The sequence below is a fragment of the Panthera pardus genome, unplaced genomic scaffold (assembly GCF_024362965.1).
Source record: "Panthera pardus isolate Hobbes unplaced genomic scaffold, ASM2436296v1 HiC_scaffold_16, whole genome shotgun sequence".
Lineage (NCBI taxonomy): Eukaryota > Metazoa > Chordata > Mammalia > Carnivora > Felidae > Panthera > Panthera pardus.
Window position 1 is genome coordinate 78,847,202 of NW_026526721.1, and position 25,839 is coordinate 78,873,040.

The 25,839-nt window shown below is 47.6% G+C and overlaps 1 protein-coding gene and 1 long non-coding RNA gene across 5 annotated transcripts in view; one reads left to right on the forward strand and one right to left on the reverse strand.

Annotated features, from left to right (window-relative positions):
- Positions 1 to 25,839, reverse strand: part of LPP (LIM domain containing preferred translocation partner in lipoma) — a 677,239-nt gene that overhangs the window by 645,670 nt on the left and 5,730 nt on the right. The gene's annotated exons all lie outside the window — the stretch shown is intronic.
- Positions 6,273 to 12,584, forward strand: LOC109275300 (uncharacterized). Of its 3 annotated transcripts, none has more exons than XR_008422485.1 (3): positions 6,273 to 6,577; positions 7,668 to 8,050; positions 8,239 to 12,584. It is a non-coding gene; the product is annotated as an uncharacterized LOC109275300 (long non-coding RNA). The 3 variants fall into 3 exon arrangements; XR_008422486.1 differs by having other exon boundaries at positions 8,264 to 12,584; XR_008422487.1 differs by having other exon boundaries at positions 6,273 to 6,465.

Sequence of the window (25,839 nt, forward strand, 5' to 3'; positions counted from 1 at the left end):
GAAGTTCCTGAACTGAACTCACAGCACACAGCCCCAGGTAAGAGATGAGCCACATCACAAGAGAAGGAGATGAAGCCACTGCCTGCTGGGATGCCTGGGGAGGGCGTCCTAGAAACCACGCAGAGGCTCGATCCGAACAAATGGAAATAATAACATGCGAAGGAACGGTGGCTTTCTAGAAAGTAGAAATTACGTGAGCAAAGGCACACAGCCGGCAAACTGAGGGGCTCGTGGCAGGAAAGGAGAGTTACCCCCTCCCCTGGAACAACAGTGGGTAAAGGAGATTAATGTTCATGACTCATTCACGGGGTGCCTCCCACGTGCTAGCGTGGGTGCTCGACAGACATTCTCCCCAATCCCTGCAACACCCTGCAGGGTAAGCCCCCTACTATACAGACCAAGAATCTGGAGCTCGGGGAGGAGGAACCACTTGCCCAAGGTCCCAGAGCTCTAAAGTAACAGAGAACAAATTCAAAACCCGGTCATTCTGGCTCTAAAACCCAAGCCCTTTCTCCCTGTGCCACCAAAAGGAGTAGAGAAAGAAGGCATTTCTGCCGACAGGGCTAAGGGGACAGGCTAGTGACCATCTGCAAACACTGCTCAAGAGCTCAGAGCAACACTGTCACGGACTTCTGTCTTCAGGAATTTCTGACACCTCGTGCCACACCTGTGACTGTGCGTAGCGACTCCTTCCCATAACGTCCAACACCTTAGCGGCCGCCACCGCAGCATGTAGAGCCTTTTCCAAACCCGGGCCCTCGAACGGCATCCAGCTCCCAGGGTTTCACTCACCCCGGGGTCCTTGCATTTGGTAAGCAGGAAAAGATCACACAGCACAACCCACCAAAATCCACGGGCCTGGGTTCCCCTGCCAGGAGCGTAGGTAGTGTCAGGAGTTCCACACCCTGTCTCAGGGCTGAGCACCCATTCCCTGGAGACCTTTCCAGCACAGCCAAGGCTTCTCGGTGAGTGGCCCAAGACAGCAGCTCTGTCTGACACGACGCTCTGCACACTGCACAGGGAGGTCTGCCTTCCTCGGTTCTGTGCCCATCTGCTTATCTTCCCTGCATATCCACCAAAACTTGACACGAATAATGCCAAATGTCCTCTCTCTGGGAGGAAAAGAGGCACAGAAGAGGGGAGCCTTCACACAGGACTGCATTGTGACCTCGCAAGGAAACAACGACGTTGAGACCCAACTCAGCCACTGAATGGGCCGGCTTCCCCATTCACGAGGCAGCTCCATGATGTGGGGACATCATTTTGGCATCCCAGACAAGAACAAAACACCGAGAGTCTGGGGTCCAGCCACAAAACCACAGCCTGAGCAATGTTCCCCCCACATCACATCCATGGATCACCTTCTCCCACCACATACCTCATATACACATGCACTGTCCTGGCCCTTTCTTCGGACATCATGAAAGGTGAACCAAGGCTGGTACTGAGATCACTTACTTAAACATAGCTGCACAGGGCATGCCTTGGCCCACGGTTATAAATGTGCTACACATTAGCAACTGTAGCACCTGGCTATCAGCTACCCAGGTACCCATGACATTTTTCCATGAATTCTTCAAAACTTTCCTGCCCATGAATTTAAGGGGACTTCCCACGCATTCTCTCACTCACCTTCACTGGCCTTATCCTGTAACAGAGGGAAGGAGGAACTTACGTACACGATGAGCACGTGAAGGCAGACGAGGGAAGTCCTTCACTCACACATCTGGCAAAAAAATGTACTGAGCAATTGATTGGCGTAGGCATCGTGCCGTGGGGAAGACCCTGGATACGGAGCTGAATAACACAAGGAACCCAACAGGAAGGCATCGACAAGCAAATTATTAAACCATTGTTGGCCCAGCTAACACCATGCCGTCCACCTTTGGTCTGCAGCCTCCACACCACCAGCAAGGCACATTTCCCATAAGCCAGCATTCCTGGGCTGTTCGAACAGAACACGAGAGGGTAACTCATCAGTGTCTCCCAGCACTTCTCCCAGCTGGAAGCAAGAGAAGATAAAGCAGGCACCTGATGGGTTAATAATACACAGTGCAATCTATTTCATGCCGAAGGGCGGGAAAAGAAGATAGGGACAAAATGGAACTTTTCCCGAGGGCTCCAAGTCCCCCCGTCTTCATCAGCTTCCAATCACTAGAAGGAGACCAAAGACCTGTGAATTTCTGAGATTCTTCTGGTCCCACACACCGAGGCAGCGAATCCAGAGCCATCAGCTTTATCAAGATCAAGGGCAGCAAAGAGGTACCCGACACTTGCCCACCTCAGGCACACCGAGATGAGCAAGTCTGATCTACGCCTTCACCTGCACAGCACCCTCTTCCTGGTAGGCCCCTACCTGACCTTTCCTTCAGGCTCACTGCTGCTCATCCTTAGCTGGAGGTCGGCTCTGCCCCCTCCAGCCACAGTGGCCACACAGCAAATGCTTACTGAACGAAAGAAGGCGCCCTTGCTTTTTCTCCACCAGCCTGCAAAAACTTGATTTAGCAGATCCTATAAACTTTGGGAAGAAGGTCAAGAGACTCACTCTCCAACTCCTTTATCATCTGAGGCCCTCGACACCGGGGTCTGACCTGCCTTGCCTGCTAAGCTCCCAGGCCACGCTTGTCCTCTGCCGGCACGGCTCTCATGGCTGGAAGCAGGCCATACACAATCAAAACCTTCAGCACCTGACCAGTGCCCAGTCTACCTACATCCCCATCTAATGCACTCGGTATCTTGCTTTATGACTGGAGCTTCCAATTATATTCACAACATTGTGGCCAGCTCAATCCCCATCTGACGGTCTCCTCAAACACCTCCAATGGCCAGAAATGTCTCTCCATTTGATGCAGGCCACCCCATTTCCTGGTATCCCTTACCATGTGTCCCTGAATCGTGAGCTCAATCTAACCCCATGGGCTTTTTGGTTAAACCCCTGGGAGCGGCCGAGGGGAGGGAATCAACACAGAAGCAGCCAGGGAAGCAGTGTCCATGACAAATAAGATCGTGGACTTTGAAATCAAGCAGAACTGGGTTCACATCCCAGCCAGCCACTTGGGGGGAAGGCATCCAACCTCCCAGGCCTCTCCTGGCTGTTGAAGGCCTAGCAGAAACATAATGAAGGCAGAGTGCCTGGCACAATGAGCATTCGATGAACAGCAACTCTCCTGGTAACAAGGCTATTCCTGCTTTCTACGGCAGCTGCCACATAAACAGAGCGCCATTTACAGCCCTGGCTTCTCTATGATGTCTGTGCACCTTTCCCTATGATGTCTTTGCAAAGCCTCGGCAAGCATCCCGTTCTGTTTGCCTCTGGCTGGCACGACCCGAAGCAAGGGCTGACCAGGCTTCCCAGGAGAAACCCTGGCACTGAGGAGGCTGAAAAATCAGAGAGGACACAGATTCTTTTGCTCCTGACTTGAAAGTGCTCTCCACCACTCTGCCAAGGTGAAGGAGGATACGAGATGCTGCAGCAGCTGCCTCCGTCGCTTGGAGCTGTTGACATGGCTCACGCCCCTCCAGCAGAGCCCCAGAAACAGGCACCAGGAAGGAAGGAAAGGGAAGAATAGCACGTGACTTGGTGCCTGGGCCCCGTACCCCGATTGCCAAGTCACTGGCCACCCTGTGACCCGTCTGCTTCGGCGCACTGAGGACCAAGGGGCACCCTCTTCACCAGGGTCTACTTCCTGCCCGTCACTGCAGGCTGGCGAGCAGCTCTGGGTCCTGGGAAGCGTGTCCTCAGGTAAAAGACACAGGATCCTGACTGGGTTTTGTACTAAAATCTAGGTCATCCTTAGATGACCAGGACTGGGGTGGGAGCTGGGCATGTACATATTTTTTAAATTCTCTGGCTGATTCTGAAGGCTAAGAATCAGCAGGGGCATCTGGGTGGCTCAGTGAGTTAAGTGTCCAACTTCGGCTCAGGTCACGATCTCGTGCTTTGTGAGTTCAAGCCCTACATCGGGCCCTCTGCTGGTCAGCTGAGAGCCAGCTTTGGATCGTCTGTCCCCCTCTCTCTGCCCCTCCCCCACTTGTGCTTTCTGTCTCTCTCAAAACAAATAAGTAAAAATTTAAAAACAAAAAAACAAAAAAAAAAGAATCAGCAACCTTAAAGATCACTCCATCCCCTTCAGCTGAGACCATCGAGCCTCACCCGTGGCGAACATGTGTCAAGGACTTGGCAGAGGGCCCGGCACACAACAGGTACTATTGAAATGTTTGCTCCTTCTACCATCACATCCATCTCTAGCCAAAAGCCATGGCAACCTCATCCGCTCCACGAGGCAAGGTGGCAGCCAGTGTCACATCTGAAACAAACCGTGCTGGCCCTCCTGGCCAGTTCCTGACCTAGTGAATACCCGAGGTCCAGTCCCAAGGGGTTCCTACTACTGAAAACAATGGGGGAGGGGATGCCTGTAAGTAAATATACACCCAAAAGAGCAGAGGTGAACTCTTCCAAGTTCTGCTTCTCAAACCTGAACCTGCACACATCCCGTGAGGTACTTTAGACACAGATTCTGAGGTAGAGCTGAAATTCTTCAGTTTTAACAATTCTCAGGTAATGCTGATGCTCCCAGCACAAGAAACAAACCTTGGAACAGCAATGTTCTACCATAGGCATTTTGAAGGGGTAAACTCGCACCAATATACTGTGCATCTACCAAGGACCACTCAGGCACCCTGTAGGGCTGGGAAGAAAGAGATAAAAAACACATGAAAAAGAGACATCGTGGGGCTCCTGGGTGGCTCATTCGGTTAAGTGACCCACTTCGGCTCAGGTCACGATCCCGTGGTTTGTGAGTTCAAGCCCCGCATTGGGCTCTGTGCCGACAGCTCAGAGCCTGGAGCCTGCTTCGGATTCTGTGTCTCCCTCTCTCTCTCTCTGCCCCTCCCCTGCTTGCATTCTGTCTCTCTTTCTCTCAAAAATAAGTTAAACATTAAAAAATTTTTTTGAAAGAAAGAAAAACAGACATCTCAGCAAATACACAATAACGTGTGCTTTAAATTCTCTATCAGAGGCATGGGCATTCCAGCAAGAACCCACAAATACTATTTGGGCGACAGAAAACAGAAAACCATGAGGAGCAGTAAGAAGGTAGTTACCTTAGGGAGGAAAACAATTCCAAAATAGTAATGTACAGCATGGTCCCACTTCGGAGGCTAACACCAGGTTGGCAAACTCTTTGTACGACACACTAAGCAGGAATGGTTTTTATATTTTTAGAAGTTTTATTTAAGAAAAAGAAGAACACGTGAAAGAGACCATATGAGGCCCACAAGCCTAAAATATTTACTATCTGGACCTTTACAGAAACTGTTCACCAATCCCTGGGCCAGAGAGAGAGAGAGAGATGGCACACACAATTACACATCAAATTTCACACTGCTTTTTGCAAGGAGCTACAGGTGGTTTTTATTTTCTTCTTTGTGCTTCCCCACATGTTCCTAATTTTCTTCAGCGACCATGAGTTATTCTGAAATTAAGGGTGAAAAAAGTTCGTGCCCTTTGAGCAAGCAATTTCACGTCCTAGTAACCTGCCTTATAGTCGGAGGTACAGATAATGAATTTCGTAAAAAGGACATACATCACAGTGCTACTGACAATAATGAAAAATTAGAAACTCAAATGTCAGCTACCAAAACAAAAAAAAAAGATTTAAAAAATTTGGTATATTCTGAAGACAGAGTAACAGGCAGTCATCAAAAATTACATGTACGAATAATCCCTAATGCCATGAGAAGGGGCTTATGCTGTACGGTTTGGTGAAATGATTGTATATAAAATTGTATAAGTAGTAAGACATCAAGTCAGTAAAACACAAATGCACAAAAAAGTAATGAAAGTAACTCTTCAAGATCATTAAAACAGCACCTGTATCTAAATAGTGAATTTATGAGTGATTCTCATTTCCTTGTTTATTTGGTCCCGAGTATTTGAAATGGCTTACTCTATACAATAAAAATTAGGTTTGTTTTTGCTTTCACCTCTTTGCGGGGGTTGGGGGGCGGTGAGAGGAGGTTCAGGAGGAGACACCTGACTTTGACTCAGGTCACGATCTCACCTGATTCTTGAGTTTGAGCCCCGCATCGGGCTCTGCACTCACAGTGCGGAGCTTGCTTGGGATTCTCTCCACCTGACCCTCCCCAAATTATGCTTTTTCTCTCTCTCTCAAAATAAATAAACTTTTTTAAAAAACAAGGAGGTGACATCTGTGCTGCATCTTGAAGGATGAGCAGGTGTTCATCAGAGAGAAACGACAGACCCTCGGGACCAACGGGAAAGCACATGCTAAGTAAGACACACAGGTGTGCAAGACAGTGTGCTGAGGAACACACGAAGGAGGAAGCATAGAGTCTGACTGGCAAGGGGCTGGCTGGAGACAGTTCTGGAACTGAGGCAGGGTCGGATCACAGCAGGGTGGAAGTGTGCAGGGGAAAGGACTTCCCCAGAGGCCATGGGAGATGGTGAGTGATGGCAGGAGGCCAGCTGGGACGCTGCGGGGCAGAAATGTGTTCCCTAGAGCAGAGTCAGAGATCACAGAAGCCTGTGCACAGCAGAGCAGGAAGAAAACGGTAGGTAGGTGCCTTCCACTCCGTTCCACTCAAAAAGCAATTCTCCTAAAAATTCTCCTAACAGGGCAGTGCATGTATTTGTGCCTAGAAGTAAAATCCACAGGGAAATCAACCCAAATATTGTCACTGTCCCAGGCATTGCTAGAGGGCCATTCTGACTTCCTCCGAAAAACAGACCCAGGCAGTCCTCTGTGTTGCTTCTCACGTTACTTCTGACAGGCAGGCAGTGATGGGAGGCACAGGAGCACAGGCCTGTAGATGCCTGTCCAACAGCCCCATGGCTGGGGGAGCTGGGCAAAGATTAGGAAGGGAAGGAAAGCCTCATATGCAGGGGGTCAGGGGGCTCATGTCGACAGCCAGGCCAGTCACTGCTCCAGCCAGAGGGAGGGTCACGATCTTGGAAGAGAGAAGAGACTGCAGAGTGGCTGTGCTGAAGTCCCCTTCGCGGCTGGCTTCCCAGCAGGATGAGAAGGGGGGTTCCAGTAAACCAGAAGGAATGCTGCTGGCAGGAGACACTCAGACCTGCTCAAGAGGGCTTTAAATGGAAATAGGAGGGCAAGCAGGGAAAGTACTAGAAGACAGCATGCACTGGGGAAACAGGCGTGTTCCAGATATGGGCACCCCGGAAGGGCGGGGGCTCTGGAATCCCAGGGGGAACCAAGGGGGACAGACCAGTCTGGACCCTCCTCCCAGCCCCCGTGGCACGGGGCTGAGGCAGGAAATGAGCTGGAGGGCTGAGGCGGGAACCTGGGAGGAACTCAGCGCCCTCCGAGGTACACTTGTGGGCCAAAGAGAAGCTTCACTCTGAAGACAGCATAAATTCAAACCCCAGGGGTCAACAGGCTTCTGTGATTATAGGGAATGGGGAGGACCGTGGCTATGTGGGGCCCCCATCAGTGCTTTCAAAATGTCTTTTTTTTCTTCTTGGTGTCCTAACACGTCTGAGTGTGCTCAGAGCGTGATGGGCTCTCTCCACCATCTTGCTACTGGGATACTTCCTCTGCGTATGGTACACACACACACACACACACACACACACACACGGTACGTCACCGGCTGCCCCAATTTTGTTTGCATGTCTGTTTCCTGTGTAGACCACAGCCTCCTAGACGGCTGAACCGGTGTCTTATTCAGCCAGCCCCTGGAATGGCAGACAGTAACTATGAAGGCAACAATGTCCTTCACTCATGCACAAGTCAGCTACCGAAAGCAAAACACCTGCAGGAATCTCCCTGTGACCATCCAACCGTGTGACCCACAGTGAAGGGAACCATAGAGGTAAATGATTACTAGCGGTTTAATGCCAGCCAAGGAAAAGCAGCCTGATGCAATGGGCACAAGACAACTACTGGAAGAATGATACTGTATTAAGTTATGACCTGAAGAAATGGAGATGCTGGGACCTTGGAAAAACGAACAGTAGCCCTCACCCCCCAAGGTGTTTAGGGTAGTCCCCGGACAATAGAGACCAACAAAGGTATGTGGAGAGGGGAAACATGGAGGGTGGGCGTCCCTGGGGTACAGCATGAGGGCGGAGCCAGGACCGTCAGAGAAAGGAGGAGGGGTGGGAAGGGAGGGGCTTGCAGAGCACGGGGGGGGGGGGGGGGGGGGGGGGCGCGGAGGGAATGGGATGCGTGTAGACAGACGTCCCGCCGTGCCTCCCAGTAGGTGACACGAGCTGAATCCTCAGGTCTCTCCCTAAACACAGACCAGCTCTGCAGGGAGGAAGAGCCTGGACACCCGGGGAGCTCCACCCATGGCTCTGATGCGTCTGTCCAAGCCACAGCATGAGAGCCTGGCTCTTCTAACTCTGGTGAACCAAGGGCGCTACAGCATCCCCCACCCCATCCGAGCCCCCAAGCCCAGCTGTGCTGAAAACTTCACTGTGAAAGGAGAGTATGCGCCAAGGAGCCCGGCTGAGCAACATTTCCGCGGGCTCTTAAAGCCTACATCCTCCCAGCATCCCTGACCTTCCGCCGGCAGGAGCTATCACTGTCCTCCCTAGGATGAGCTCCCACAGTCTTCCCGCAGCTGTGCCTCTGCATCTCTCCTCCTTCTCCTGCTCTCTGGTCTGCCCTGGAACAGGGACGCCAGGTGCTGCTCTGGCGTCCCGCAACCAAGAAGTGCCTTCCCACAGACAAGTACAGTTGACCCTGGAACGATGTGGGGCTTAGGGGCACCAACTGCCTGCACAGTCCAAAATCTGTGCATTACTTTTGACTCCTCCCCAAATTTAGCTACTAATAGCCTACTGTTGACCAGAAGCTTTACTGATAACATAAACAGCCAGTTAGTACACATTTGGTACGTTACATGTTTCATACCCTGATTTCTTGCAACAAAGTAAGCTAGAGAAAAGAAAACCTTATTAATTAACTCACAAGGAGGACACATTTACAGGACTATACTGTTGTTTATTGAAAAAAAATCCACACGTAAGTGGAGCCATGCAGTTCAGACCTCTGTGGATCAAGGGTCAACTGTATTTAATCCTTAATCCAGCCAGAACAGATAACATCAGCATAATCCCCATCAGCACTCCTATTTTACAGGTGAGAAAACTGAAGCTGGTGGGTGACCTTATCTCTGTCTTCCCCAGGACCACCCCAACTTTTAGCCAGGCCTCTCCCAGACTGAACCCATCATGAAAGATACAGCAGTCATATTCAGTACCTTTCTGATCTAACCTCTTTGCTGCTCACTAAACCCAGCAGCCAAGGTGTCAGGGTCAATCCTGAGTCTCACCACTAAGCTGGCCCTTACTGTGAGTGTGCCTCAAGGCCCCCAGTCCAAAGCAAATACCATGACCCTGGCCAGACTCCCCAGTCATGCTCCAGCACCAGTACCCACGTCACTTCAACAAGCCATCCCTCCCAGTATCCTGACATGGGAGTGATGACATTTCTCCTGGACTGGGGGCAAGCCCCTCTCTGGGCAGGCTGGCTGGGTCAACCCTCACAGGACCACCCCCAGACCTTCTGCTCCCTCCAACACCAAGCCTTAGGCCACCCGGCGCCTTCTACGGCCCCCTCCTCCTAAAGGCCACCCAACGCCTTCTACGGCCCCCACCCCCGTCAAATTCATTCCCCATCAACCCAAAACCTGTATCTAATGCCCAGATTTCCACCTCTTCCCAATTTCCGTCCTTCCTCTTGCTCCTTATGCTGCCTTATTACATAAACTAAGTCTACCTGCTTCAAATCACAGCTCAGAGACATCCGGTGACTTGCCCGAGACTATGCAGCTAAGTGACAAAGCTGGGTCTTGAAACCCACTCCTCCAAACTTTAAGCCATGTGTCTGTTCCAGTAAATCCCAGCTTCCCTCTACAAAGTTCCGGAAGCCACCTACCCTGAGGGAGGGGCCCACAGTTACTCTCCTCAGTAATAATAACTGTGACGAGCACCAGAATGTACGCGGAGAGCCAGGTACGTGCTCACCACCTGACCTGCAGCCCAAGGAGGTGGTACTGTCCTCCCTTTCAAATCAGAAAATGAAAACATAAATCGAGTCAAGGTTTGACCAGCTGACAGCCATACTTTCTGACTGCCACAGTGCTAAACCACTTCTAGCTTCAATGCAATTCCTAGCCCACCACAGCGGCCAAGCTGTGGCTTAACTGAACAAGGAAATGTAGCTGGAGAGAGCTAAGTGGAAGGCCCTGAAAAATAAGTCTGTGACCAGATCGGGCACAGCTAGTGAAACTTAGTGGTCACTCTGCAGCAGAACTAAAAATAACATGGTTCCTGGACTGGCTCTGGTGACAGTATGGAACATTCTGCAAGTCAGGATTCTGGGTTTTGATTCTAGCTTTGCTCCTATAAGCTGTGTGACTCTGGACAAGTCTTTTCCACTCATCTCCAGGTCTCGATTCCCCATCTCTAAAAATAAAACAAAAAAACAAACAAACCAGTAGCTGGACTAGGTCAGCGGTTTCCATCAGCCTTGGCACAACCTCTGAGGTTGTCAGAAATGCAAGTTCATGATTGACTGCCTCAGAAGTGGGAGCAGGGGGGTGTTCAGGGCAGGCAGCACACCCTCCAGGGTGACTCTGAACTGCCTCACTACATGGTCTCTCTGATCTGTCCAGCACTGCTGCTCTGAGCACCTTAGACTTCCCCAATTCAGCATCGTCAAATTCCTCTCGATTTTGCCACTCTGATGTCGATCTGGCGTGAGCTTAAGTCAGCTGGCTCTCTCATCTGGCCATGACTGATGCTTCCTCCTGTGATTAATACGAAAGGCCCCAAGAAACAGACAGTTTATTCCACTGCACTTCTTTTTCCCATTTACCACCTCAGCGGTATGCATTCTGTCACTGTATTAAAAAATAAAAGTAAAAAACATTAGCAAGGAAGCCCAACCATGAGCACTGTGGCATCCTGGCACCAACTTTCAAAACACTGGAAAGGGCACTTATCCCTAAGGCAAGTCAGTAAGAACCTGCCACGTACTCTGAGAGACAGTGCCTTTCGAAACCCAGTGAGCTCTCTTTCATACAAAGCCGGCTGAAGGAATGAGAGAGCATTTGCTTTGAACACCGATGACACGTGCAGATCAAACAAGCCATTTCTTCCTTAGTCCGTACACGTCAAAAGAAAAAGAAAACTTACAGACAGACCTCATAAGAATGAAAACATACCCCAAAGAACACCATTTTCTCTGTGCAGACTATCAACAAATGAACCGTTCATTGCTACAACCCTGAAATAGAGCCTGAAAGTCTACTGTGGGATGGATGGATGGATGGACAGAGGGGCACCTTCTCAGTGCTGATCCTAGAGGGTATAGAGATGAGCAAGTTATAATCCTATTCTAAAGGAACTAAGTTTGAGCATACTGTGAGTGATAGCAAACCCGCCCATCCGTCCATCTGTGCATCCGTCCGTCCATTCAACGAGTGTTTGCTATATGTCTGCCAGATTCCAGACAGGAATGAATTGTCGAGAGGAAGTGATTGTTTCCTGCTTAGGGGCAAAGGGTGGAAAGCAAGGCCTGCTTCATGGCGGAGGTGCCAGACCTTGACGATCAGTTCCAACAGGTGACGAGGGCAAGGAACAGCAATATAGGCTGAGGAAATGCTGTGACAAAGGCCAGAACGAGAAAAAGCAAAGGAGGTTCGGTTCCTAAAGTCAGTTGGCCCCATTCAACAAGACCATACATGGATACATGGAGATGGTACAAAGATCAGCCGTTTCCAGGTGCTGGGGTGGGTGGTAGGGAAGAACAGGCAGATGACAGAGGATGTTTAGGGCAGCAAAATACTCTGTATGATACAAGGGTGGACACATGTCATCATACATCCATCCAAAACCCGCAGAATGTACTACATCAAGAGTGAACCGTAATGTAAAGTACGGACCTTGGGTGATAACCATGTGTCAATGCAGGTTCCTCAACTGCCATACCGGGACCACGCTGGTGGGGGCTGCTGATAACGGGGGTTGGGGGGACTATGCGTGTGTATGGGGAAAGAGGGATATGAGGAATCTCTGTACCTCCCTCTCAATTTTGCTGTGAACCCAAAACCAATCTTCAAAAATAAGGTCCTTAAAATTAAAAAAAAAGAAAAGAAAAGAAATGTCTTAGGGATATACAGAGGGTTTACCTCTCCAGGATTCTTAAACTGCCTCCGCTGCCCCGGCTTCCTCATCCAGCCTCCCCGCAGAAGATGGCCTCCCTCCATCTCTCCTGGCGCTGAACACCGCACCGTGCACCTGCTCTCCTCATCCGGCTTCCCGGCTCCCGTGCCTTCTCGGCAGCCTCAGCCACGTCTTCCTCCTGGGTATCGGTGCCTGCTGCAGACTTAACTGTACTCACTATGCATGTCTTTACACTACTGTTTTCTGTAATTTATAAAACACATACTGCCCACGAGTTTGTATTTTTAATTCCTGTAAGTTTTGGGATCCAATTTGTGTGAAAGTCAGACTGCAACATAATGTAGTATTGTATGATAAAAGCCTCCAAGAATAAAAACAGACAGTATATCCTCCTTATCAGAAACTCAAACACTGGTTCCATTCCTGAGTATCACGGATTTCCTTATGAATGACTGTTCTTTGTTTTGCCACGATTCGTCCCCATCTTCTTGAAGTTCGTTCTAAGGAGAAAGTTTCCTCATTTTCAAGGCTTCTTTTCTCAAGCATTTATTGAGAACCTACTGTGTTTCAGGTTACTGTAAGTAAGCACCTTGGCTCGCTTAGTTTTCACCAGGTAAAAACTGTGGTACTTTGTGAGCATTAAGTATCCGTGAGGTTATCACTGACCACTGCACCCACTTTACAGATAAGAAGTCCTTGACTGTTGCTCATTCCTCCATTGAACGATAAGGACAGGATCAGGGCATTTCCATGATCCTCTTTTGACCTTCTCTAGGTTTCCCGCTTTGCCCACTCAGGTCGTGATCCCACAGTTCATGGGATCGAGCCCTCCATCAGTCTCTGTGCTAACAGCACAGAGCCTACTTGGGATTGTCTCTCCCCCTCTCTCTCTGCCCCTCCCCTGCTTGCTTGCTCTCTCTCTCTTTCTCTCTCTCTCATGCAGAATAAATAAATAAACTTAAAAAAAAAGATATAAGCTTTAAAGCCACTCTAGGCTAGGGAGATATGACAACCAAATGCAATGTGCTATCCTGAACTGCATCCTGAAGAAGATCGAGGATGTTAATGGGAAAACTGGTAACATACAACCAGAGTCTGGAGTTGAGTTAATTAGCAACGTACCAATATCAGTTTCTTAGTTTTAACAAATGTCCCATGGTGATACGATATGCCAAAAATGAGAGAAACTGGGCAAGGGGTATATGAAAATTCTCTGTACAATCTTCACAACTTTTCCATATACTTAAGAAACTATTCCAAAACTAAAAGTGTATTTAAAACAATGACCCGGGGGCACCTGGCTGGCTCAGCTGGAAGAGCAATTAACTCTTGATGTCAGGGTTGTAAGTTCAAGCCCCACATTGGGTGTAGAGATTACTTAAAAATAAAATCTTAAAATAAAAGGTGACCCAAAAATCCACTCATCTCTAATATATTTTCCAAATCACAACCTTCTGACTATAAAAAATAACACATAAAAACAGTAGATAATATTTAATGGGTGCTTAGTATGTGTCAAGCTCTATTTTAAGGGCTTGATATATACCAACTCATTCAATCCTCACAAGGAGATAGGTAATTCTGTCATTCCCATTTTATGGATGTGGCAACAGAGGGCTAAAGAGATTAAGTAACAAGTCAGGGTATAAATGACAGAGCCTGGCTCTAAAAGTAGAGCCAGGATACGGTCTAGCTCCAGAGCCCATGCTCTCAAACACTACCCAGATCAAAGCTTTCCAAATGCTTCTGGATTTTTCAAGTAGGCATATATAACTGGGAAAATCCAAAGACTAATCACAAAGACTAAAAGGTGAGTGTCATGTTTAATACAAAGAGGAAGCGAAAGAACTCTCAAGGTAAATTCCTACCTTTTGAAAGTCTTTCCTGTAGTGGGACCAAACCTCACCGCCATTACCAATGGCCTCTCTACATGTGAATGACTGCTCTGCTATGTCCTGTGCTCTCTTGACACATCATTCTAAATGATCTGCAACCACTTGCCAGGCAACCTTTTCATCCCTGGAGTGTCTGTCCAGGTAGATGGCTAAACCAAACATGCAAGCTGCCTTTTTTAAGATAGTCAGAATAAGCTTAAGCTTTCCAGGTAACTAGTTTTCCTAGGTTCTCAAGAATCCATGCTGAAAACCCAGGAGTGCATTACCACATTCTAGAAACAACAAAAACAACAACAACAACCCCCCCCCACACACACACCCAAAACAAACAAACAAACAAACAAACAAACAAACAAAAACCTCCTTCCCGATTTATAATGTCCCTCACTGGCTTTGGTTTCCCACAAGTGTCAAAGAAAAGTCAGACAGCTTCTCACCACCACAGTGGGCTCCTTGAGGGCAAGACTTAATCTCATTCATTGAAGTATAATATGTATTAAACAAAGAAATGATTCTAAAGACCAAACAATCTCCTGGAAAGATTTGCAGCTGGCCAGGACCACCATTCCCCAATCTGTCCTGCCAATGTCACCATCTGTCTTTAGAAAGTTCTGGAGTGGACACCTCCATGGACAGAGCCGGAAGGGAAAAAGGAATACTGAAGAGATGGGGAGAGAGGGAGCCATCCAACTAGGGAATGGGAGGAAAACACAGCAGAGGGAGTGTAGGCAAAGAAGAGATAAGGCTGAGTGGAAGAAGAGAAAAGAGAAATGAGTAAAAAAGCAACAGACAATATAAAGAAAATGAGTCTAGAAGGAGACAGGGTATAGAAGAAGCAATGCTCAGTGAATGTCTACCATGTATGGCCATGAAGCTTTGCTCATTACACACTTCCTTGTGTTGCCAGGCACAAAGATATGTCTGATCAAATAATCCAGGTTGACTTCACCTTGCATTGACTCAACCACTGTTAACACTCAACATTTTTCTGTTGAAAGGGCCCGGAGTCTAACATTTCATTGACGGATAAACTGAGGCTCAGACAGGGGAAACTTGTACTCAAAGTGGAATCAGAAACACAATCCGGATCTCCCCATTCCTTGCCCTGTGCTCCTCTCCATATAGAGACGGATAACAAGGTGGGTAGTGAAAGAGCACAGCCTGAGGCCAAAGCTCCATGATGCGGCAGACCAGTCTGGTAGATCATCCTCCACTTTATCTGACGTGTCCCATCTGCTGGTTGCTACCGGAGACGAGAAAACTGGTAGCATCATTTTAAATGAAACAGATGACTTTTCAGGAAGAATATAAAAAAGCAGGCTGCCTTAGATGAAAATGATGACACAAAAGGGTAAGAATGAAAAATGAAGACAGGTGATTCATCAGAATGAGGGAAGCTGGAGAGAAAGGGAAGGCGGAGGAAGGGGGATCTGACGGGGCAATTGGAAATCAGACCTGCTAGAATGAAGCCACCCATGAAAAAGCCCTGACTCGCTCCTAAGACAGACTGTGATTCAGACAGGGGCTCTGCCCCAGACAGAGTCAGAATGCTTTACAGAAGTGATGGCTTCTGCAGATGGGCAGACACTCAGTTGGAACAAGGCCTCAAGCAGAGTTCTGCACCAAAAACGCCGCTGCCTCTTACCTTTCCAGATAGAGGCTAGAACGAAAATTGCTCTAAGCTGTGTCCGTGGGTTAGGGTGTCTCAACCAAACCAGTCATGTCCGAATTTCACAGTTGTCCTGTTCCCGATGACTACTGACCATCCTCCAGGCCCCTCTGCTTACACAACCGCCCCTCCTTCACAAGCCCAGCCCTTCTGCTCTGATTTCACACCCTCAACCCCAGCCACAAATCCCTATGTCTGAAATCACCCCGTGTCAGACACCTTTCATGCACAGATCTTCCAACCCTGTGTCAGTGACTAGGGTGCGTGCCTGAGTACCCCTCGAGGCTCAGATGTTATGGACGGGATCCCATGGCTCACAGCAGCATTCCCCAAAGCACACTGGAACACTAAGCCTAAGAAATGCCCTACGGGGACAATTTTTAAAAATTGAAAAAAAAAAAAAAAAAGGAGGAGGGTGGTGATACAGGGACTCTCTGATCAAATAACTTTGAGAAACAAACCTCTTGGGAGGTCACAGTGTGCATTAGGTCACTAAAGGTTCAGAGAGTCCCATGGTAAAGATATCCATTTAATTTTGTTTACCTTGGACTTTACCAGACTTACTTGGCTATGGAACCTTTTTCTCATAGCCCAGTCTTAACGCTTTGGGAAACAGAACCTCGCAGAATCGCAGCATTCTGAGGGGCACCATCATCTTGCCCAATATTTATTCCACCGCACCTGTCCTAAGAGACCGTGTGTCTTCTTTCACAGCAAGGACCTTTTGCAAATCATCATGACACACAGCAAAGTGCTTTACGAACTGTAGGCCAATAAATATGTGTTCGATGAATCTGTTAAACCCAACCATCTCATTTCTAAGAGGAGAAAATAAAGCCAACTATGTCCACATAACTTCCTCTAGATCGTCCAAAGTGTGTAAAAGAATGTCTTAAGCGAAGGTGCTTTAAAAGAAGGTCGTGCACAAAGAAGGTGCTCAGTGATTCTTGAAGAATGGAACAGAACAGAATGGAACAGAAGCCGCTCAGCTGTACCCTAAGCCAGAGTTCTCCTGACACGATGGATTCCTACTTCTTTCCCTCCTCCTTTGCCCAAGTCGGGTATCTACCAGAAGAAAAAGGAAGATGACAAATCAGAAAAGGAAAGCCAAGGGAAAACCAAAGGCCCTTTAGGGTGGGAGGTGGGGAAATGATGTTTGCAGACTGATGGGGATAAACAAGACCTGTCTGTATCTAATTTAGACTTAATAAGATAGTTTGCTGAATGTTAATTAAATACTCAGTGGTTGCTACCAACTGTGGTGATTAACTTCATTTTGAATCAAATAAGCAATAAATGCTTAACTGAAGTTCTATTAAATTTTACCCAGCAAGTAAAGACTATGAGGCTCTTAATTGACTTTAAACAAGATAGTTATGGCAAGTTAGTTGAATTTTTATTACCTGAAGATAACTGCCTTATTAAATCTAAATTGACTATTTTATTTGATAGAGAAATGTCATCTGTTGTTTCCATTTACCAAAAACATGTCCAAAAAGGTTTACATCTGGTCCAAACTACATGGATTGGGGTTGTTTTGTTTTCTAGTCCTGCTTTAATAATTTAGTTAATTCAGGGTACCTGGGTGGCTCAATCAGCTAAGCATCTGACCTCAGCTCAGGTCATGATCTCTCACGGTTTGTGGGTTTGACCCCGCATCGGACTCTGTGCTGACAGCTCAGAGCCCGGAGCTTGCTTCGGAGTCTGTGTCCCCCTACCTCTCTCTCTCCATCTCTCTGTCCCTCCCCCACTCACACTTTGTCTCTCAAAAATGAACACATGTTAAAAAAATTTTTTTTAATGATTAAGTTTATCCATTTAAGAATGAACGTTAATGTGGGACGCCTAGGTGGCTCCGGTGGTTGAGCATCGGGCTCTTGATTTGAGCTCAGGTCATGAGCTCATGGTTCGTGAGATCCAGCCCCACTTGGGCTCTGAGCTGACAGTGCAGAGTCTGCTTGGCATCCTCTCTCCACCTCTCTCTCTCTCTCCCCCTCTCAAAATAAACAAACAGACTCAAAAAAAAAAAGCCAAGAATTTAGAAGAATTAACATAAACGTAAGAGGCAGAGAAGTCTAGGACAGAGTTTCCGTATATAAATTGAAGAGTCAAGTGATTATATTTGCTAAACCAAAAATCAGATCTCTGCATTCTCAGCGTAGAGTTTGGAGATTGCTTAGTTGTCACAATTCTGAAATTTCCAGGTTGTTTCCACGGCTTAAAGGGCTACTGATATAAAGCATGAGAAATCATAGTTAAAATAAATGGTTGGGTCCACTACTGAACGCACCAGTGGCGCTGGGCAATTAACCTCACTCTCCTGAGGCCTCGGCAACCACTCATGTTAAACGAGGAGGTTGCGTTGGAGACTACTGACTTCACTCATTTACTCATTTTTTGGTAGTATGTGTAGTCCCTGAACAGAGCCTGGCATGGGGTAGGTGCTAAATAAGCACGGAAGGAAGGAAGGAAGGAAGGAAGGAAGGAAGGAAGGAAGGAAGGAAGGAAGGAAGGAAGGAAGGAAGGAAGGGAGGGAGGGAGGGGGGGAGGAATACATAAAGAGTAGGCAACTCAAAACATTAAACATTGGGGTGGGGTGCCTGGCTGGCTCAGGCAGTGAACATGCAACTCTTGACTTCAGGATCGTTGAGTTCAAGCCCACGTTGAGCATGGAGCTTATGTAATTAAAAAAAAAAAAAAATTAAACATTTTTAGCCCTTCATACCAAGCTTCTCCAACCCACTTAAATATTGCTATTTGACCATGCACACAAGGGGAAAACACATACTCTAAACTACCACACGAGAAATCTCTTCAGTAATTAAAGGAATGCAAACTAACACAATAATGAAACACCATTTCTTACATATTAATTTAGCAAAGACAAATACATGTTATAAAATTAAATCCAAGTGAAGATCTAGAAAAACAAGCAGACTCACACACTGCTAATGACTCTGCTGGAGGCTGAATGGCAACTGGTATGAAAAGTATTAGAGATATTCAGTATTTTGTGCTGGTAATTCTCCTTCGAAAGAACCTAAACTTGTTCAGCCAGCCCATAAACATTTGCTTAGGGTCTACCTGCTATGGATCATGCTCTACAGGGAAATGCAGGGAAAAGATCATGGTTGTCTTATCATCTGGTGGGTTGTCAGGGAGAAAGAGGACAGAGAGAACATTCTCCAGCAGCACATGGCAGGCGTTGGTGCTTTAATCCACTGACCACAGAATTCCTTTCACAGCCACATTACGTGGAAGGCACTATTATCCCCTTTCAAAGAAGAGGCTAACGAACCAATACAAGGTCGCAATCGCTAACGAATGGCAGCACCGTGATTTGAACCTGTCTCCAATCATCCTTGCCTTTTCTACTGCATCCAGGAGGAGATAAGAAATAAATTCACATAAACACATAATGCAAGGGACAGAATAGCAACTACTGTAAGGGGTAAGTGGAAGTGCCACAGAAAATAGTTGTTTTTATTAAATAATACGGTAGAAAGAAGTAAAAGCAGGATGCCTGGGTGGCTCAGGCGGTTAAGCATCCAACTTCTGCTCAGGTCATAACCTCTCAGTTTGTGGGTTCAAACCCCACATCTGGCTCTGTGCTGACAGCTCGGAGCCTGGAGCCTGCTTCGGATTCCATGTCTCCCTCCCTCTCTGCCCCTCCGCCACTCACACTGTCTCTCTCTCTCTCTCTCTCAAAAATAAACTTTAAAAAAAAATTTAAAGAAGGAAGTAAGAGGTATTTGCCCACTAATGTTTACACTGCATTTGTTAACATATTGAATTGCATTTAACTTTTTTTCAAATTGAAAACTATCCTACTGTCCACATAGGTAATGTTTAAAGCAGGATTTATTGATTTCAACAAAGTTTTAGTTATGTAAAAGATATATATAAATCCCAGGCCAAAAAAAAAAGTAAGACTTCCGTAATAATATTAAGTGGAAATTTTGTACACATAGAAAAAAGTAGACACGCACTTTGGGAGTGGGGTTAAGATGAGGGTTATGATCTCATAAGAAATAAGAGAGTGGTTTTGAGGTACAAAAAGTTTTGGTGGGAGGTTTTTTGGTGTGTGTGTGTGTGTGTGTGTGTGTTTAATGTAGTTGAGTAAATACATTCTAAAAGAGTTTTTTTTGTCTTTTGATAACAGATTAATGGTTTACATGAGATGCATTTGGTTTTTTCACTAGTAAACATATTCTTACAACTCAAGTTCTCATTTATTTGTTTATACAATTAATTTGTTCATATGGTCATTTGACAAACACTTATTAAATTCTTGCCATACATCAGGATCCACAATGGATACGAATATAAACAAAGCCACAGCTTGTCCCAGGGATCGGCACAGGCTGGGAGCAGGAGGAATCCAAAATTGTGCTAACAGAAAACTCAAGTCGAAGTCCTGGCTCACCATCCGACTAGCGTGGGCCCTAGGAAGGTCATGTAATCTCTCACCTCACGTTCCTGATCAGTAAAACCTGGACAGTAATAACTACTCACAGCACTGTTGAGGGGATTTATCTGTAATTCATAGGAAAACACATGATTAACTGCAAAGCACTATAAAAATGACGACTAGTAGAAAGGCACAACCATATTCCATTTTGATCAGGATCATGCAGGCCAGTCTAGGCCACAAAGAGCTCACTTGAGTGTGTGTTAACTTATTGGCACCAAAATGGCCACTCCCTCGACACTCTGTGTGAAAAATAGCCCACCATTCTTAGTGCTCGATCATCCATTTTTAACTTCTTCTGCCATTTATCCAGTTTAGCTAAGAGGATCCTGAGAAGCCAAATGGACAGAGGACCTCCAGGTAAGATTGTTACAAATATCTTTTCGAAGGAAGGGAAAAAGTCAGATTGGGCAGGCCTCAAAGACATTTCTATATCAAGTCTTCCATCGATACCTGCGTTTTCACCAACATTCCCATCAGCCACTGCTTGAACATCTCCAGTGATTAGAGATTTAATAACCCTAGGAAGAACCAATTCCATTCAGAATCAAGAGATTCCATGGAATTCTTAAAAGATAAAAAGGGACAGAGATCTTCCCCTTGACAAAGAGCTATCTCAACAGCCCTGCACTCCGTCACCCTTCTACAGACACTGGGCATTGGATGGGATCACCTGGAGGTTATGCTGCAACCAGGGCTGGGGACTTTGCATGTATCATCTGCTCAGGGTCTGAGTTTCCTTTTATTGAAACAAGAAGATGGGGTGACCTCTATTTTACCTGTGAAACATCCACCACGTCCATGGCATCAACCCTAATTCAGCTTCCCTTTGTCTTCTGCCTGGGCTATTGCAGCACATGTTGCCATCTCGAGTACGCTCCCTCCCCATCCAGCATACCACTTTTTTCCTGAAGCACAGTTCACCCTACTTGATGCTCCTTCCATAGTGCAGACTCAACTCCTCACCAATCAAGCCCTTTCTCAATCTCAGCCCCACCCTAGCTTTTCACCCTCATTTCCATGGCCTCTGTACTATGCAGTCTATCCCCCATGACTCCACTTCTCCAAGGTGTGGTACACTTTCTCACGTCTGTGTCTCTGCCGTGTTATTTCCCTTGCTTAACTACCCTGTGTTCCTCCTGCCTACCAAATTCCCACTCATCCTTCAAAGCCTATTTAAATGATGGTCTCTTCATCTATGAATTTTCCCCCAGGTCCCTCGAGTTAGTCACCACCCAATCAGAGCCACCAGGTACTTTCTTGTACACAGTTTGCATCCCCAAAACCCAGACGAGAATGTCACTCATTCATTCACAGGTACATCTGGCACGATGAGTGAGCAAGGACACCAGTGCATCAGATCGACGGGCAAATAAATGTATCTTTAGGGTCCTGTTCCACTATCAACAGTGGAACCCTAATAGTCTCCAAGTGAAGCTGCTAGTCTGTGGCCAAGAAGTTTCCAGATTGGAAATGACAAGACATCTGAAAAGCTGACCTGCCTTTCACCTCATTCTAAGAAAAGGTGCCACTCACCCTCCAGGTCACTTCAGTTTGACTTTCCCACGAGTCAGGGCACACACACCCTGCCCTGTTGGTGGCAACTCCCTGCTGCAGCTCTTGCAAATGACTTGTTCTCCTACCAAACAAGGCAGAAGCTCCAGGCGCCAATTAAGTTTTGATTTTCTTCCCAGGAACTTCACAAGAACCATCTTCTGTGGAAATTCATTCGGAAGAATATGCAAGGGTTACTCTAGTGACTTCTTGGCACAGAATTTAGTACCACACTGGGGCTTCCACGGTTATAGTCAGAGATCATTATCAAGATGGGCCAATGAATGGAAAATAAATGATTCAAAAACCCAGCTAGAGTATACACGGGGACAGAGGATCCATCTTGTTGCTTCAGATTTACTAGCCAGAGCCATTTTAGCTGCCCTGTTGCATCTTGGACGAAGCTTTCACGTCCTTCAACGTCTAACCTAAGACCCAGCCCTTCCACCAAAGTCCCACACGTGCCAGTGCGCGCACACGTCAGTCCTCTACGGTAATGGCTCTTGTGGCGGCCCCTTCCTACCCTCTGACAAGCATTAACGTGTTTGTATCAACCCTGATAAACCCTGTGTGCCTGCAATCGTGACGTCACCTTCAGGCATCCCCAAACTTCACCTTACAGAAGTAGTTCATGGAACCAACATTGCTCAAGCACATAGCGTCTCCTCTAGCAAAAACAGTGGGTGTTTGCTAAGGCAACACGATAGACCTAGTCTCACGCTCACTCCTTGCCCTAGCTCCCTCCACACTCATCTACAGGTGCGGCAACCAGACAACCTATCCTCCCAATCAGAACACCTTTGGGAGTGAAAAGGGGTCACTGTCAATTCTATGCTGGGACCCAGACAGAAGCCAGGACAGCCCAAGGAGGACGGTCCCTCTGCCTGTTAGCTAAATACTGTTGCTACGGCTACATTTCTCCACCAGAAAACTGAGGTTAGTGTTAAGGACGGGGATCCCTTCATATCCACAAAGTGGTCTTCTAAAGATGCCAAAACATTCACCATATGTCCACAGCCATCTTCTCCTAAGGGGGTCACCTCCACCTCCCCGAGTCTTTCAACGGGGCAGCTGATCTGCTGGACAATGGCCTGAGCGACTGAGGAATGCTCACAGTGGCGATGGCAGGAAAAGGGCCCATGCTGGGTGGTGGAGCAAGGCCAAGACACAATTCTTGAAGGTCAGTGAAATAACCCCACCCTGTCCTGATCCTCTTGCTGACCTGCCCCATGAAAGGTTCCCACACAAGCTCCAGAGGGAGGAGTGGCCCCGCCCCTCCACACCAGTTTTCCATTGTAACCACAGGGGGCTTTGATGTGAGGCCGTGACCCAAGCAATTACTGCAATAGAAGCAAACCCCACAGGGCTGAAAGGCACAAATCCCGTGAAGAGCGGGATGGTTGCAATGGAAGAAGGGACACCGCACGGCCATTCACTGGTCAAAAGCCATTCTGACAGCACGGAAGTGTCATGGATGCCCGTGGCACACGGTTCATTCTGCAGGGCGCGCTGTTCTCAACAGCGACGCCCTCATCACTAAGAAGTCAAAAAATGAGGGACCTGCCAACTCACGCCTGTGACCACCCCAGGGGGCAGTCTCCATTAAGCGGTACAGCTAGGATTGGAACTTGGCACTGTCTGGGTCTAAATCCCATGATCTCCATCGCCAGTAGGGTAAAGTACCACCACCGTCTGCTACACACCATGCTGGGCACCAAAAATTGCCACACGGGCACGCTACATGGCCACACTGCAATACAGTAAGCACTGGGAAGGGAGCTCCTCCGGTTCTCACAAATGCACTGTGATGTAAGATCTCTGTTTGAAGGTAACTGAGGCTCAGAGATGTTCCAGAACTTACTTAAGATCACAGGGCTAGGGGCACCTGGGTGGCTCAGCAGGTTGAGCACCCAACTCTTGGTTTGGACTCAGGGCACAATCTCCTCGTTCATGAGCTGGAGTCCCGCATCAAGCTCTGCACTCATGGCATGGAGCCTGCTTGGGATTCCTTCTCCCTCTCTCTCTGTCCCTGCCCCACTCTCTCCCTCTGTGTCTCAAATAAATAAATAAATAAATAAATAAATAAATAAATAAATAAATAAATAAAACTGTAAAAAAAAAAAAAAAAAGATCACAGCGCTAGTGGGTGGCTCAAACAGAGGTGTATGCTTTCCATACACCAAAATCCTTTGGCGATCGTACTGTGAAAATGATAGCATGGCAAAGCCCAGACCCTCAGAGTTTGGGGTCTCCAACCTGATTGTCAGTTGGCTTCCAAAGTCAGACACAGGCAGCGAATGCTAATTAATTACCACACGGTGAAGTAATACTGATAGTTTCCTGCCTGTGCATAAGGCCTGCTAAGGACGTTCCTGTCAATTTCTCACGCTTCCCAACAGTTAAGGAGCAGGACAGGAGCTTGGGAGGTGGGATTCTTATTCTGCCATGTAAAGCCGAGCACCCCATGGGAAGGCTCTCCACGCCTGAATTCTTGCCCACACTCTGCAAGACAAGACTAATTCTGCTGACCCATCTCTTAGATTGCAATTGGGAGCTAAGTAATAAAAATGATAGTAAAATGCATCCTCCACATAAAAAGTGCTAGGAAGACCATGGGTTCTCTGAGATGGGCTGCGACAGGTAGGAGGATCTACCCTGTAATGGATCTCATACCGGCAGCGTGAAAATCTTTATGCAAGCAAAAATACGTAAAAATGAAAGGGGACGGGTAGGGTTGGGGCTGAGGGTTGTCACAAGCAAGGAAACTTGAAGTTACCATGGAGTCAGAACCTTGGTTCTTGCAAAAAAGGGAAGGGCATACATGGCAATAAAAGAAATCAATCCCCAACACACACAGACTCAAACAGCCATCGTGATCAGTTTGTTTCACAGTGTAAAGCATAAGGTTCAAGCCCAGTAACAGTGACCTCCAAGCTGTACCCCCTCTAGAATTTTCTAAAGCAGAGTTGTGGGGGGTGGGCGGGGACAGTGGGGAGCAGAGAAGGCATGTGTCAGGCCAGGCTCAGCAGAAAAAGAATCAAAACCACCTTTGAAAGAGGTCTGGCCTGGGAGTATGGACCGATGTCCGACTCAGGCTCACCTGACAAGGATGTGACCGAGCCCTGTGTCCCTTTCCCAGGGCCTCGGTTTCCTCACCTGGGAAACGAGGGATCGGGTTGCTCTGGCCACCGAGGCCCAGCCCACACTTCTAAGGCAGGAACTGGTTGCCAGCTCGCAGCTTCTACTGCCTCCAAGCCTGGCTCACATGAAAGTTTTTTTTTTTTCCAGCCAAGGCTGATAAGCTGGCAAATAATTAGGACAAGAGGAGGCACTAAGCTACCTGTTATGATTCTGACAGCAAACAGCTCCTGGAATCCGTTCTTCCCCCTCTTCTCTGCTGGGCTGGTACAGGCCCGCTATCACCCACCCTGGGACACATCAGCAGCCTCCTAAAGGGGCTCCCTGCCTCTGGGCCACTCTGCCACTAGAGCTCTCTGAAATACAGATCCACCAACAGCCTTCTTTGCTCAAGACGTAACAAAAGCCCTCCCGCTCCCCACAACTGCCGTCATCCTTGTTCCTCCTGCCAGCCCTTTCCCATCTAACCCTCCAGGGCCAGCCCCATCATTCACGGCGATCTCCAAACACACCTTTCCATTTACCAAACACTTTTAAAGCCTCAGGACTGCACATCGAGGTCTCTCTGTGTGGAAAACTCTTCCATCCCTGTCCACCATAGGAACTCCTACTCACTCTTCAAAACCCAACCCGATGTCTTCTTCTCTGAGCATGTGCCTATTCTTCCAGGTGGTGGGTCACTCCCTTCCTAGTGCTCCCATCAGCCCTTTGTTCATCCTTCTAGTAGGGCCTCACCATGCTCTATTTTAGTCTCTCTCCTATACTGGAATAAAGATCCGTAGGGACACAGCCTCGGTGGTCTTTGTCAGCCAGTATCCAGCATTTCCGTGGGGCATATGTTAATCACTCACCTGAGCTGCACTGAATACAAAAGATTGGGGTGTATGTGATCACACATATAGGTGGGGGAGAAGGGGACAAAGAGTCAGGGAATGGC